This window comes from Chiloscyllium plagiosum, chromosome 2 (assembly GCF_004010195.1).
Source record: "Chiloscyllium plagiosum isolate BGI_BamShark_2017 chromosome 2, ASM401019v2, whole genome shotgun sequence".
NCBI classification, from domain to species: Eukaryota; Metazoa; Chordata; class Chondrichthyes; order Orectolobiformes; family Hemiscylliidae; genus Chiloscyllium; species Chiloscyllium plagiosum.
In genome coordinates, this window is record NC_057711.1 from 116,023,876 (window position 1) to 116,037,750 (window position 13,875).

General features: G+C 41.7%; 1 protein-coding gene across 6 annotated transcripts in view; it reads left to right on the plus strand.

Annotated features, from left to right (window-relative positions):
* The first annotated feature begins 6,583 nt into the window (after positions 1 to 6,583).
* Positions 6,584 to 13,875, plus strand: part of LOC122563194 (amyloid-beta A4 precursor protein-binding family A member 1-like) — a 200,554-nt gene continuing 193,262 nt past the window's right edge. For all 6 annotated transcript variants that reach the window (XM_043716738.1, XM_043716774.1, XM_043716757.1 and 3 more), the window contains exon 1: positions 6,584 to 6,753. The gene's annotated coding sequence lies outside the window, so the exon portion shown is untranslated. The remainder of the gene's footprint in view (positions 6,754 to 13,875) is intronic.

The window sequence follows — 13,875 nt, forward strand, 5'->3', positions numbered from 1 at the left end:
CGTCGTGTTGCCATGGTCTGGCGATGGAGGAGTCCAAGGACCTGCATGTCCTTGGTGGAGTGGGAGGGGAAGTTGAAGTGTTGAGCCACGGGGTGGTTGGGTTGGTTGGTCTGGGTGTCCCAGAGGTGTTCTCTGAAACGTTCCGCAAGTAGGCGGCCTGTCTCCCCAATATAGAGGAGGCCACATCAGGTGCAGCTTTGAGTCCTTCATGATGGGGGATGGAGGTGTACAGGGACTGGATGTCCATGGTGATGATAAGGCGTTGGGGACCGGGGAAGCAAAAACATGGAGGAGGTGGAGGGCGTGGGTGGTGTCCCGAACGTAGGTGGGGAGTTCTTGGACTAAGGGGGACAGGACCGTGTCAAGGTATGCAGAGATGGATTCGGTGGGGCAGGAGCAAGCTGAGACAATGGGTCGGCCAGGGAAGTTAATTATATAGTAGCCCATGATATTGAAGGTGGTATATTACCTTGGATCGAGGATTTGCTGTCTAATTAAAGACAGGAGTGGGTGCATTTTCAGGATTGCAACTCGTGACTAATGGAATGCATTGGGATCAGTGCTACAGCCACGATTACTTGCAATATGGGTTAATGACTTGGCTGAGGAAAGTGAATGTACTCTTGTCATATTTACAAATGACATAAAAATAGGTGAGATGGCAAGTTGTGAGGATGACACAAAAAGGGATATAAACAGATTAAGTGATTGGGTAAAAAAACTTGGGAGATGGAATATAATGTGGGAAACTATGAGTTTATGAACTTTGGCAGGAAGACTGAATAAGCTAAATATTATTTAAATGGAAAAAGAAAGCAGAAAGCTACAGCACAGAAGCATTTGGGAGCCCTTGTGCATAAATCACAAAAAGTTAATATACAAGTTCAGTAGGTCATTGGGCAGGCAAATGGAATGTTAGTGTTTATTTCAAAAGGAATGGAACATAAAAATACTGAAGTTTTGCTAAAACTATATAAGACACCAGTCAGACAACATCTAGAATATTGTGTACAGTTTTGGATCCTTTATCTAAGGAAAGAAATACTAGCATTGGAGGCAGTCCAGAGAAGGTTCACTCGATTGATTCCAGATAAGGAAGGATCTTCTTATGAAGAGAGGTTGAGTAGATTGGGCCTGTACTCATTGGAGTTTAATGGAATCAAACACAACCATTTTGAAACAGATATGATTCTTAGCAGATTTGAAGAGAGCTTGTTTCCCCTTGTGACAGAATCTAGAACCATAGGGAATGATCACAGAATATGGGATTGTCCATTTAAGACTGAGATTAGGAGGATTTTCTTTTCTCTCCGAAGGTATTGGATCTGTGGAATTCTTTATTGCGGAATGCTATGGAGGTTGGATCATCAAGTATATTCAAGACTGAGATAGATAGATAGGTTTTAAATCAGTAAGGATATCAAGAATTATAGGGAAAAGGCAAGAAAATGGAGATGAGAATTATCAGATCAACCATGATCTCACTGAAAGGTGAAGAAGACTCAATGAGCTGAATGGCCTTCTTCTCCTCCGGTGTCTGTGCAATTTTATACTAGAGAAAGTGATTGAGGACAAGACTATATGTGTTTTCAAGAAGGAGTTAGATATAGCTCTTGTGGCTAAAGGGATCAAGAGATAGGGTGGGAGGGCTGGATGAGGGTATGGAACTCCATGATCGGCCACGATCATATTGAATGGTGGGCAGGCTTGAGGTGTCGAATGGCCCACTCCTGCACCTACCGTCTGTATAGCTATGTGTCTTATGGTCATTATCTGGGTTGTGAGAAGGATGAGGGAGGTGGCTATGGGTATACAGATGTGTTGAAAATGATTTGATTGGTATAGTAGATATTCCAGTAGAGCTTGAGGGATATTTACTCTTTATTGTAAATATGGCGTAGAGATTGAGGTAAGCAGCATGAATTAAAGATTTGGGGGATTTCTGATCTAAGTACCTTTGAAAAAGAGGAGTTGTAAAACCAATAATAAATCAATGCCCTGACCCTTTAATATAACATACACTAAACTGAAACAGGCTATTCAGCCCAACTTGTCTGTGATGGTGTTAAGGCTCCACATGGGCCTCATCCACCTCGACATTATCTCACCCTAGCAGCATTTCCTTCTACTCCTTTCTCCCTCACGTACATATCTAATTTCCCCTTAAATGTATCCGTGTTATTCACTTCATTCTTCCATGTGATTCAAGGCAGAGATCAAGACTGAATTTTCAAGATTGTTGGATTCTAGAAGAGACAAAATATATGGGGATCAGGCAGGAAAGTGGACTTAAGACAAAAGATTAGTTAATTTCATATTGAATGATGGACTCTATGATCTGATCTTGCTTTTGTTTCTTACCTTCCTGTCCTCATTCTCACCACATTCTGAATAAAGAAGTTTCTTCTGAATTTCCTATTATGACAGTATGGTGATTAGCACTGCTGTCTCACAGCACCAGGGACCCAGGTTCAATTCAAGCCTCAGGCGACTGTGTGGAGTTTGCACATTCTCCCCATGTCTGCGTGGGTTTCCTCCGGGTGTTCCAGTTTCCTCCCACAATCCAAAGATGTACAAGTCAGATGGATTGGCCATGCTAAGTTGCCCATAGTGTCTGGGTAGGTTACGCTTTGGAAGGTCAGTGTGGACTGGTGGGGACAAATGGCCTGTTTCCAGATTGTAAAGAAACTAATCTAATTACCATCTTACATTTATGAACTCTATTTTTGGACACCAACAGCAGAAACATTTCACAGAAACCTCGATCACTTATGGATTTTTAAATTGGGCAGTGGATTTGTTGTCTTGTAGGAAATACTCAAGGTTTTTAACTTTCTTATATTTTCTATGTTCAGCATTCTACTGTATGCACAGTAGCTGAGAGACCAGATGTCTTTTGGATTTATAGATTAACTGCACAAATTCTCTAATTCAATCTGGTTGTAGGATTTTACCATGAAACAGGCTTCTTAACCATGTCATTCTCAATTAATGCTGTGGCAGTCTGCCACTGTTTCAGTGCATTATATCATGAGCCCAGTTGGTACCTAAACCTCAGGAAATGCCGTATTGACAAAAGCAAAGAGATTTAAGGTTTTGATGGAGTGGAAAGAGAGTTTCTTCTTGTGGGGAAAAGCATAAGTAAGGGTCACCCAGGCAAGACAATCATCAAGGCATCCAGTAAAGAATTCATAAGATACATCTTCACTCAAAGAGTGGAATGAATGTGGAACTCAACTACAGGGATTGTTAAAGAAAATAGTATAGACGCATTTAGGAGGAAGCTGGACAGTCATATGAGGAAGAAGAGGCTAGAGGTCATCTGGATAGATATAGACGAGGCAAAATGGGAGTGGGAGGAAAAAAAATCACTGAAACAGACTAGTTGTGACAAAGAGCCTGTTTCTGAACCTTCTAAACTGTGTAATTTTATGTATGCAATCATTCACAAACACAAAATAGCAGAAGTTGACATTTCTTATGTAATATCAGAAGTAGGTGGCAAGAGTTTTGTCAAGTGATGGATAATAATTCATGTTGTGTCTTTAACACAGTAATCTGTCCAAAGATGATCCACAGAGTGTATTTCAAAATTTAACACTGAGCTGCACAAGAAACATTAGGGCAGGAGACAGAAACAATCAAAGACTTAGTTTCAAAAGAGGGGAAACAGACGGAGACAGAGACTCAGGGGCAGAATTCCAGAGCTTAAGGCCTCACCACTTGAAGCCACAACTGCCCGATTACAAAAAACAGGTATTATCATTTTTTTAAAATGTGACTTTATTAGTTTCTCTCCATTTCTACTTTTCCATTTAACCTATTTACATAGATTCCACTTGTGTCAGTTGATGTTTTCAGGACCATAACATAATTTTAAAATTACAACTGCTTCAGATGAGAAACACATGGATAACAAAACAGCAAGAAAGCAATTACAAAACAATGTATTTTCACTTTCTTCAGGAAATACTTTGAATTAAACAAATATGCTCATTCCCTGCTCTAGAATGTTTTGTATCAGAAGCAAATGATTTCTGTACATTTAAGTAAGAGACAAGAACACACCACAGATTGCTAAGCAGTTCCATTCATTAAAAAGGTTAAAATTAACATAATGCACTAACCTAACCAAATTACAGCCCTTTAGATGGCAGTTCTGCAGCAGTTATTTCCCTGTGGACACAGAAGGTAGTTTCTCTTTAGGATCCCTGACATCAGGGTGTGTTGGTACTGAAGGATGGAGAAACAGCAGCTGCTACTGCAGAGCTGAGAGACATCACTCACTATAAACACATTAACCCGGAGAGATGGAAAACAGTGAAGCAGCTGCAATCCAATGCTTACTTCAAATCTGCACGACCATGCAAAAAGAAAGATTCCTTGCATTTTGTATTGCATGTTTAATACAAGTGATAAATTCATCAGTTATTTTACTTTATTTTTAAACATTTTACCCAAAAGTATATACCTCTGTATTTTGTGAAATTTTCCAGTATGTAGAAATTGCTACCACTAGGAGTGATTGAAATGAATAGCGTAGATGAATTGAAGCAGACTAAAACAGAAATTGCTGGTTAAAAAAAATACTCAGTAGGTTTGACAACAATTGTGGTGAGCAAGCAAAGTTAACATTTTGGGTCCAGTGACCCTTCCTGAGAACTAGTTGAGTTCTTTCTGCTGAGTTTTTTTCCAGTAATTTCTGTTTTTCTTGTTGATTTCCAGGATCTCTTGTTTTTGTTTTGCATTTAAGGAGGAGCTGGATGAACACCTGAGGGAGAAAAGACTATGGAGATATTCTGACAAGGCGAGATGAAAAAGGAAATGAATAAAGATCCATGTGGAGCATTAACACCAGCATGGACATATTGGGCTGAATGGCCTGTTTTAGGCAATGAGTTATGTGAAACAACAATTGTAGGGCTGAAGCACAAGGTTCTCCTTATGCCTATGTATTCTATAGTGTAGTAGTCATCACATTCGCTGAATGCGCAAAACATCCCCTGTTCACAATCAGACAGAATCATCAGGCTAACTTGGGGCTCAGTTAGCTGGACAGGGTTTCACAATGGTGGACGTGGGTGCTGCAGATGCTGGAGATCAACGCTTCGGGCAAAAGCCCTTCATCATTCCTGAGCTGGTTTCACAATACAGAGTGACACTAACAGTGTGGGTCAATTCCCCTAGCAGTTGAGGTTACCCTGAAGTACTCCTTCTCAACTTCTCCTCTTGCCTGATGGTAAGTCACTACCAGACGTCTCTCTCTGGTGAGAGAGTGGGACGATGGCAGCGTTACTTTTGTATCAGAGTTGCAAATGACTTATAAAGACTGTCAACATATCCCATTTCCCATGCAGACTCTGTAGCTACTATTTATTGTTAGTTCCTTTACCAGCCAAGTTAATAAACACATTTTGTCCAATTGATAAGTATTTTATCTCTGCTCTATCTTTAAATATATGTAATTCCTTGGCTTTGAAGCTCAGCAACATCCTGAGGTGGTGAAAGGTGCTGAGGAAATGAAAGTCTTGATTTTCTTTCCTCTTTGATCCATATGCAAAAGCTGTTTTCCAATTTAAACAATATCCCTGTGGCCATATGGGAATCTATCAATAATCTTGGATTGTGCTCAAGGAAAAGTTGCACAGACCATAAAACCCTTGCAATGAGCTAGGAACTGCAGACAGGGAGGAGTGAGAGAGCAGGAAACTGCAAATATTATTTCCCCACCCGGTTTCTAAGCATGTTTCGATGGGGTTCCACAAGCCTAAATCTCTCTGTGTGATATAAAAGGCAGAATTGGACCCCATGCTGGCATTAAACATGTAATATTACCATGTTAAGCCCCTATCATCAGGAAAGTTGCAAGACCTGAAAGGTGAGTTCAGTATCAAGTGTTGAGTGATGGATAGAGGATAGAGATGGACCCTCAGTGTGGGAGTGACCCCTGGGTGCAACAATGACACATGAACTTTGGAGATTGACTCCTAGGTGACAGTGGAGTAAGTGGAGAGTTATACCTGAGTGCTGGAGTGATCCCTGGGGACTGCAGCGTGAGAAGGACCACTGGGGAATGGAGAATTAGTCCTGCGTGTCAGAGTAACCCATGGGGAATGAAGAATAACTCGAGTGTTGGATGATCCCTGGAAATGAAAGTGAAGACTGGGGCATGGAGAGTGAATCTGAGTGTGACAGTGAGAGTGACCTGGGGATGGAGAATAATCCCTGGGTGTCAGAGTAACAATGGGGAGAGTGCAGAGTGACCCCTGGGTGACAGAGTGACCATGGGATGTGGTGGAGACTGATCCCTGGGGGTGAGGGTGTGGAGAGTGACCTCTGGGTGACAGAGTGACCATGGGAAATGGTAGAGAATTACCCCTGGGGATGAGGGTGACCACAGGGGATATGGAGAGTGACCCCTGGCTGTGGAGCAATCATCTCAAACACTCCTGAGTCCGGGCCTGCGCAGTGGTCCACCTTGCCGGGCCCGGCTCCCACGCATGCGTCTTGAACGCGGGCTGCCGGAGAGCCGCCGGCCGCCGGCCCGCAAGCGCAGGCGCACTTCTCCCTGCAGCGTCTTCGCGCACCAGGGCCACTTCCTGTCTGAGTCCCTCTGCAAATCTGAGTGTGTCTCTGCAAGAACCACAGGGAGGATCAGCTGGCAACTAGAGAGCTTTAAACAATTGCAAGAAAACGGGCAAAGTGCGCGCAATGCAATCACCTCCAGATCTTGAGGGGCTTTAGGAATCACAGGTATGTAGCAGCAGGCTTCTGGCTCCAATTTCCCCTTTTTTGTGCAAAAACGCTTTTAGTCATTTGCAGAGTATTTTGCGACAGATGTAAAAAAGGTGGGAGAAAGGATACAGAAATCCCCCTACACACTTTCGTGCAAGAAAATAAACACATAAAAAAAACCCAGCACGTTTAAAGCAGAACAATTCAAGCGTATTTTTAACTTAGATATCATGCATATGATCCTCCAATCTGAATTGTGCACTGACTGGAACATCCTAGAGATGGTCCATCTTATTGTGAAGATGCTGTTCTCGCCCTTCAGTTTACTGAGGATCATGCTGCAGTAATGCTTTGTTGTGTTGATATGGCATCTTTCCTGAGAATGTACAGTAGCAAGGTTATGGCAGACTGCAAACAGAAAACCTTTTTAAGATCTTGTTTTTGCCTTTCATTTGTTGGTGCTTACATGTGTATGATATGGGGAGGTGGGGAAAGAAAATCTATGTTGCATTCTCTTAACCCAGAGAGTGATGAATCTATCTTACAGTAACAAGATTTCATATATGATCCCATTTATGTCAACCTGTAAGCTCACTGTGAATTCTCCCAAGATCAGGCGGGAACAATTCCTCTGTTTTTAAAGGCTAACATGGTTACAGTATTTGATTTGCAAAATGTAATTATTTCAGCAGCAATGATAACCAACAGTAACTCAAGCAACATCATCATGATGATCTAGAAAACATCTCTGTGCATTTTTAGCAAATATAATAGCCATTGTTGCTGTTTTACTGGAATGCCAATTTTACATTTCACATAACTCTACATAGGTTAAAAAAAAACTATATCTAGTTCAGAAGAGAGAAAGTGTTTAAATTCTACAGCTTTTACACAACACCATGTGTTGTATTTAATTTTGACAAGTGTCTGAAGGACATTTCATTCAGTTTCTTTCATTTGCCAATAATAACTTGAATGAGTCAGGAAGATAAAAGATTTGGTTAAGTAATATCCATTGTATGTTACATGAATGATAAAGTCCATAGGAGTATAAGATTAAAAACTGATTAATTGATCTGTGCGAGATGAACAACAGACTTGAAATTTTCAACCTCACTCTTTTGCGAATAGGCAGTTCCATTCATTCAATGGATGTTTGATTTTGAGGAATGACTTCTTCAGTATCGTGCTGCCTCTTGTTGATATCTGCAGATGTGGCTCAGCTTTCAGATGTATGCTTACAATATCCAGCTCTCCCCCCTCTGTCTTGACTGCTTCACTGTCTGTGATGTTAAATACTTTGTTCAGCATCCAGACTTGCAGAGCCATGCTTCGGTGAAATACTGAGAAGACTGCTAATACCACAAATTCTGCTGCCTCACCATCAATTCTGCCCCTTCCCCAGTAAAGGCCTCAGGTTGAATTAAGCTGTTGGCAGCTTTGCTGTTATATTTGACTCTGAGCTGAGTTTCTGACCACATGTCTTGTGCATCATGAAGGCTGCTTGCTTGCATATGGTCAGCTATTCTGACCCCATTTCAGTCTGGCTGTTGCTGAAGCCCTTGTTCCTATCTTTGCCATCTTCATACTCAACTATTTTATTGCTCTCCGATTTTCTGCGTTATGTAAATGTAAGCTTTGCTGGCCACGTCCTAACTCTCACTAAAAGTCTCTCGCCCTTCTGCTTGCTGAGCAATATTGGCTCACTGGCCTCCAGAGCCTCAGATTACAGTGTATCATCCTCGTGTTCAAGTAACCTCATGTTTTTTGCCCATTCTGTGTCTGTAACCTCCTCCAGCTTAGCAATCCCTTGCTGTGTGCATCCTAACTCTCACCAAACTCTGTTCATCCATAACTGAACTGCTGTGAACTGGGAGGAGGCCATTCAGTCCTTAGACCCAGCTGTACCACTCGCTCAGATCATGTCTGATCATCTACTTCAAGTTAATCATCACGTTCAAACTCTTTATCCCTTAATTCTCTTATTACTCAGCAGTTCATGCTTAAACAACACCTTAATTTTAAAATTCTCATCCTTCTTTTCCATTCTCTCCGTAACCTCACCCCTCTGTGTCTCTGTAATCTCCTCCAGCCCTGTACACCTGTGAAATATCCACACTCCTCCAATTCTGGCTTCTTGAACAGCCCCAGTTCTAATTGTTCCACTGTTGGTAACTGTGACATCAAATGAAGGGAATTCCAACAGGCTGGAATTCCCTCCATAAATATCTCTACCTCTGTCTCTCCTCGTTTGTGGTGTTCTCCACGACTGGCAGAGTACAGTCATCTAAAGCCAGGTGTGCTGAATGCATGATCCATGTGGAGTTTCTCCTGAAATCACATCATTGCTGATCCCAGACTTTAAGCAACTCGATTCACTTTGTGTTACCTAACAAGGGCTAAATGCACATAGGAAATTGCAAAGGCTGTGGGACCTGACAACATTTCAGTTATAATAAGGAAGGCTTGTGTTCCAGAAATAGCTGCTTTTCTAGCCAAGCTGTTTCAATATAATCCAACACCAACATCTACTCAACAATGTGGGAAATCACCATGGTTCATGAAAAGCAGCACAGATCTAACTCAGCCAGTTCCTATGGCCCTATCAGTTGTCTTTTGATCACCAGCAAGGAAATGGAAAATTTCATTGATTGTACTATCAAGCAGTACAGCCTCACTTAGCTTAGGTTCTGTCAGGGCCACTCAAGTTTGATCGAGTCTGATCTCCTGACCTCCTCATAGCCTTGATTCAAACATGGACAAAAGAGCTGAATTCCAGAGGTGAGGTGAGAATGACTGTCCTTGACAGTGACTTTGTGAGAGTGACGTTGCCGAGGGTGGCATTAAGGAGCCTTAGCAAAATTGGAATGGGTGAGTATTGGAGCACTCACTCCTCTTGTTGGAATCATACTGGCACAAAGGAACATGGTTGTGGTTTTTGGAAGTCAGTCATCTCAGCTCCAGGACATCTCAGCAGAAGTTCCTTAGGGTAGTGTCCTGGGCTGAACCCTCTTCAGCTGTTTCATCAATGATCCTCCATCCGTCACAAGGCCAAGGTGATGATTGTGCAATCATCAGTATCATTTGTAATTCCTCAGATGTTGAAGTCGTCCCTGTGTCCATATGCAGCACGATCTGCACATGATTCAGGCTTAGGATGATAAGTTGCAAGTTACATATTTGCAAAGTCAATGGCAGTACATTGCTGAATCCCCTACTAATAACATCCTGGGGATTACCATTGATCAGAAACTGAATTGGAACGGCCATATAAAAACAGAGCTGGCCAGGGGCTTGTTATTCTTTGATAAGTAACTGACATCCTGATCCTCCAAAATCTGTTCACCAGCTACAAAGCATGCATCACATCCCATGGGAGATAACAAAAATTTCTGTTATTTGTTCAGTGTCGTATTTAATTTGACAACGCTGTCATGAATGTCCTAGGATGTTTACTACCTTAAAAGTGCTATAGCAACATGGGCAAGTTCCTGATTTGTTGATGGTATGAATTAAAACATGCAAATAAGAAGATAGAAAAGCTTTAAAATTAATTGCCTTTTGTTCCTTGGTGTGGAATTCTATTAATCAATCTCATTTGTATTCTGTCAGCTGTGTCTGAAACCAGTAATACCAGTGTGTTGTTCACCAAGTCAAATTATCCCTTCACCGCGTGACATTATTATTATGTAGCATGGTGCTGTCGCACAGAAGGAGGCTATTTGGCCCGTCAAGCTTGTACAAATGTTTTTCTCCACATGAGCCTTCTAGTCTAATTTCACTGTCCTGCCTGCTTTTTGTCATTTTGATTACTTTTCAGGCATCTGAGTCTAATTGCATTTATTTTGGATGTGTTGCCATGGGGAATATATAAGAAATAGGAGCAGGAGAAGTTGTTCCACTCTAGAGCTTGCTCCATCATTCAATAAGATCATTGCTGATTGAGGCCTTAACTCAATTTTCCTTTCTGACACTCAAAATTCTGGGCTCCGCTGAGGGTGAAAAATCTGTCTAACTCAACTCTGAGTGTATTCTAGGACCCAGCCTCCAATGCCTGCTGTGATGGAGAACTTCTACAATAAATGATGCATTGAGAGAAGAAATGCCTCCTCATCTGTCTTAAATTTGAGACCCCTTATTTGTAAACTGTGCCCCTTAGTTCAAGATTCCCCACAATGAGAAACGTCCTCCCATCATATATCCTCTCAGAATCTTAACTTTCAATAGGTCACCTCTCATTCTTCTCAACTTCAATGGGTATCAGCCAAACTTTTTCGACTTTTCCTCAGAACTGGACCTTCTTATCTAGTGCACCTTCTTTGAACCACCTCCATTCCGAATAAATTTCTCCTTATGTAGAGTCATAGAGATGTACAGCACTTACAAAGACCCTTCGGTTCAACCCGTCCATGTTGGCCATTTGGCCGAAATTAATCTAGTCCCATTTGCCCAATTGCTGTCTAAACTCTTCCTATTCATGTATCCATCCAGATGCCTTTTAAATCTTGTAGTTGTACCTGCTTCCATCACTGGAGTATTGTGCACAGTTTTGGTCCCTTTATTTGAGGATAGATGTAGAGACATTGGAGGCAGTTCAGAGGAGGTTCACGAGATTGATCCCAGAGATGAGGAGTTTGTTTTATGAAGAGACATTGTGCAGATTAGGCTAAACTCGATGGAATTTAGAATAATGAGGGGAGATCAAATTGAGGTTTTCAAGATGATAAAGGGTGTGGATAAAATAGACATGGAGCGGATGCTTCCTCTTGTGGGACATTCTCAAGCGAGAGATCATAGTCTTTGGATAAAGGGTAGCAAATTTAAAACAATTGAAGAGCAACTACTTCTACCAAAGGGTTGTAAATCTGTGGAATTTGCTACCCTAAAGTACAGTGGATGCTGGGAGAGTGAGTATATTTAAGGAGGAGTTGGATAGACTTTTAGTTGGTAATGGGTTGAAGGGATATGGACAGAAGGCAGTAAAAAGAGGGTGAGGAACATACCAGCCATGATTGAATTGGAGAGCAGACTTGATGGGCCGAATGGCCTATTCTGCTCCGATATGTTATGAACTTCCTCTGGCAGCTCATTCCATACACACACCACCCTATGCGTGAAAAGTTTGCGCCCTAGGTCCCTTCTAAATCTTTCTCCTAACAACTTAAACCTGTGCCCTATAGTTTTGGACTCCCTTACCCTGAGGAAAAAACCTTGACTATTCACCCTATCCATGACCCTCATGATTTTATAAACCTCTATAAGGTCACCCCTCAGCCTCTGATGCTCCAAGGAAAATAGCCCCAGCCTATTTAGTCTCTTCCCTCTAGCTCAAACCGTCCAACCCTGGCAACATCCGAACCAAAACTCTACATGGTACATTCTGTGTCCCATGACCTCTGTAGCAGATTTTTTAGAACACCTTTTTAATTCTCTTTCTGTAATCACCTTCAGCTCACCATCTCTCTGAGATTTCTGGACTCATTCCAATCTGACATCTTGTATATCCCAAATTTTAATAGCTTCACCATTGGTGGCCATGCCTTCAGCTGGCAAGGACCGGTACTCTTGAATTCCTTCCTTAAATGTGTCTGCCATTTTCTTTTTCTCTCCCTCTCTTCTCCATTATAGCCCTTCTTTTAGACTGCCACTTAAAATGACCATTTTGTCCAAATTTCTGGTCACCTGCCCTTATGTGGTTTGGTGTTAAATTTTATGGTAACACTTTTGCTGAATGCAGTTGGAATGTTTTATTGTATCAAAGTCATTATACAAACACAGGTTGTTTTGGCGATGAGCATGCTTTTCCCGTATGTTTTTTATTCCATGTTTTGTAACTTCTTGTGCCTGCTCTCTTTGGACTTCATGATTCAGCCCAAAATTCAGCTCTTCTTGAACATTTGACCAATCTGAGAGTTAGACATCCAGGTTTGTACCACACAGTACAGTACATTGATAATTTTGCTGTTGCAGGAAGGCCTGGGTCCATGTTTTACTGGAAAATTGCCCTGTGACGGGCAATTCAGAGCTGGAAAATTTGGAAATTGTCCTGATCTGAGAAAGGAATGTTTGAAATTTGGCAAGCTCGAATTGCAAAGTTTGCAAATGAGAGGGCAAACAAAGTTGAAAGTAGATTGCAGCAGGAATCCTTTACAAAATGACGGATTTTAATGTTTTCTTGACTCGTTTCCTCATGCTCTTGCCCAATTGACTAATCTTTGCTGACACTAAAGTGTGCATTTTTCAATTGGAAACATGCTATGAAAATAACAAACCTTGTGGCCTTCTAACCGCCCTGTTCTTTATCTAGACAGCCAAATCTGTAAAGATATTAATCATACTGTGCTGTTGGCTGGGACATGTAGTCTATAAATCTAGTTTGTAGATCCATATTCTTTCGGTGAGGAGATTGCACCATCTGCTCTGGAAAGTTGCGAGCAGCCTCCTGACACCTCTCGAGGCTAACCCTGCAGAGGTAATTGTGTGCTGTTTGTATCTGATCGAATGTGCTATAGCTCATTGGGATAGCCTATGACAGCTGAATTAAATTACATAGAATTACAACATTGAAACCAGCAATTCAGCCCAATTGGTCTTTCCAGCGTTTATGCTCCACATGAGCTTCCTCTCACCCTCCTTCACCCCGCCCTGACAATATATTCTTCTAGTCATTTCATTTATCCAGCTTCCCCCTAAATTCATCAATGGTATTAACTTCAGGCACTTCCTGTGGTTGTGAGTTCCGTATTTTCACCACTCCGTGGATAAGGAAGTTTCTGCTGAATTCCCCATTGGATTTGTTAGTGACTTACATAGATTTAGTTTTGGACTTGCCCATAGGTGGAAACGTTTTCTGTATGTCTCCCCTGTCAAACCCTGTCATGGTTTTAAAGATCTCTCAGACAAGGCTATTTGTTATTGCTTTTCTAGGGAAGCTCAGACTTTTTATCAGGTTTTCCTGATGGGGTTTACCTCTCAGTTTGGGTACCATCCACTAAAAAACTCTTGGACCTTCTCCTGTGCTTGCGTCATTTTTTTGTAATACAGTGAGCCAAGATTTTAACTTCCCAAGTGGGTACCACACACCGTTAATTTTCTTTCATTGCTGGCTGCCTCTGCTCTCAGTAGGCAGTAACAAACCCT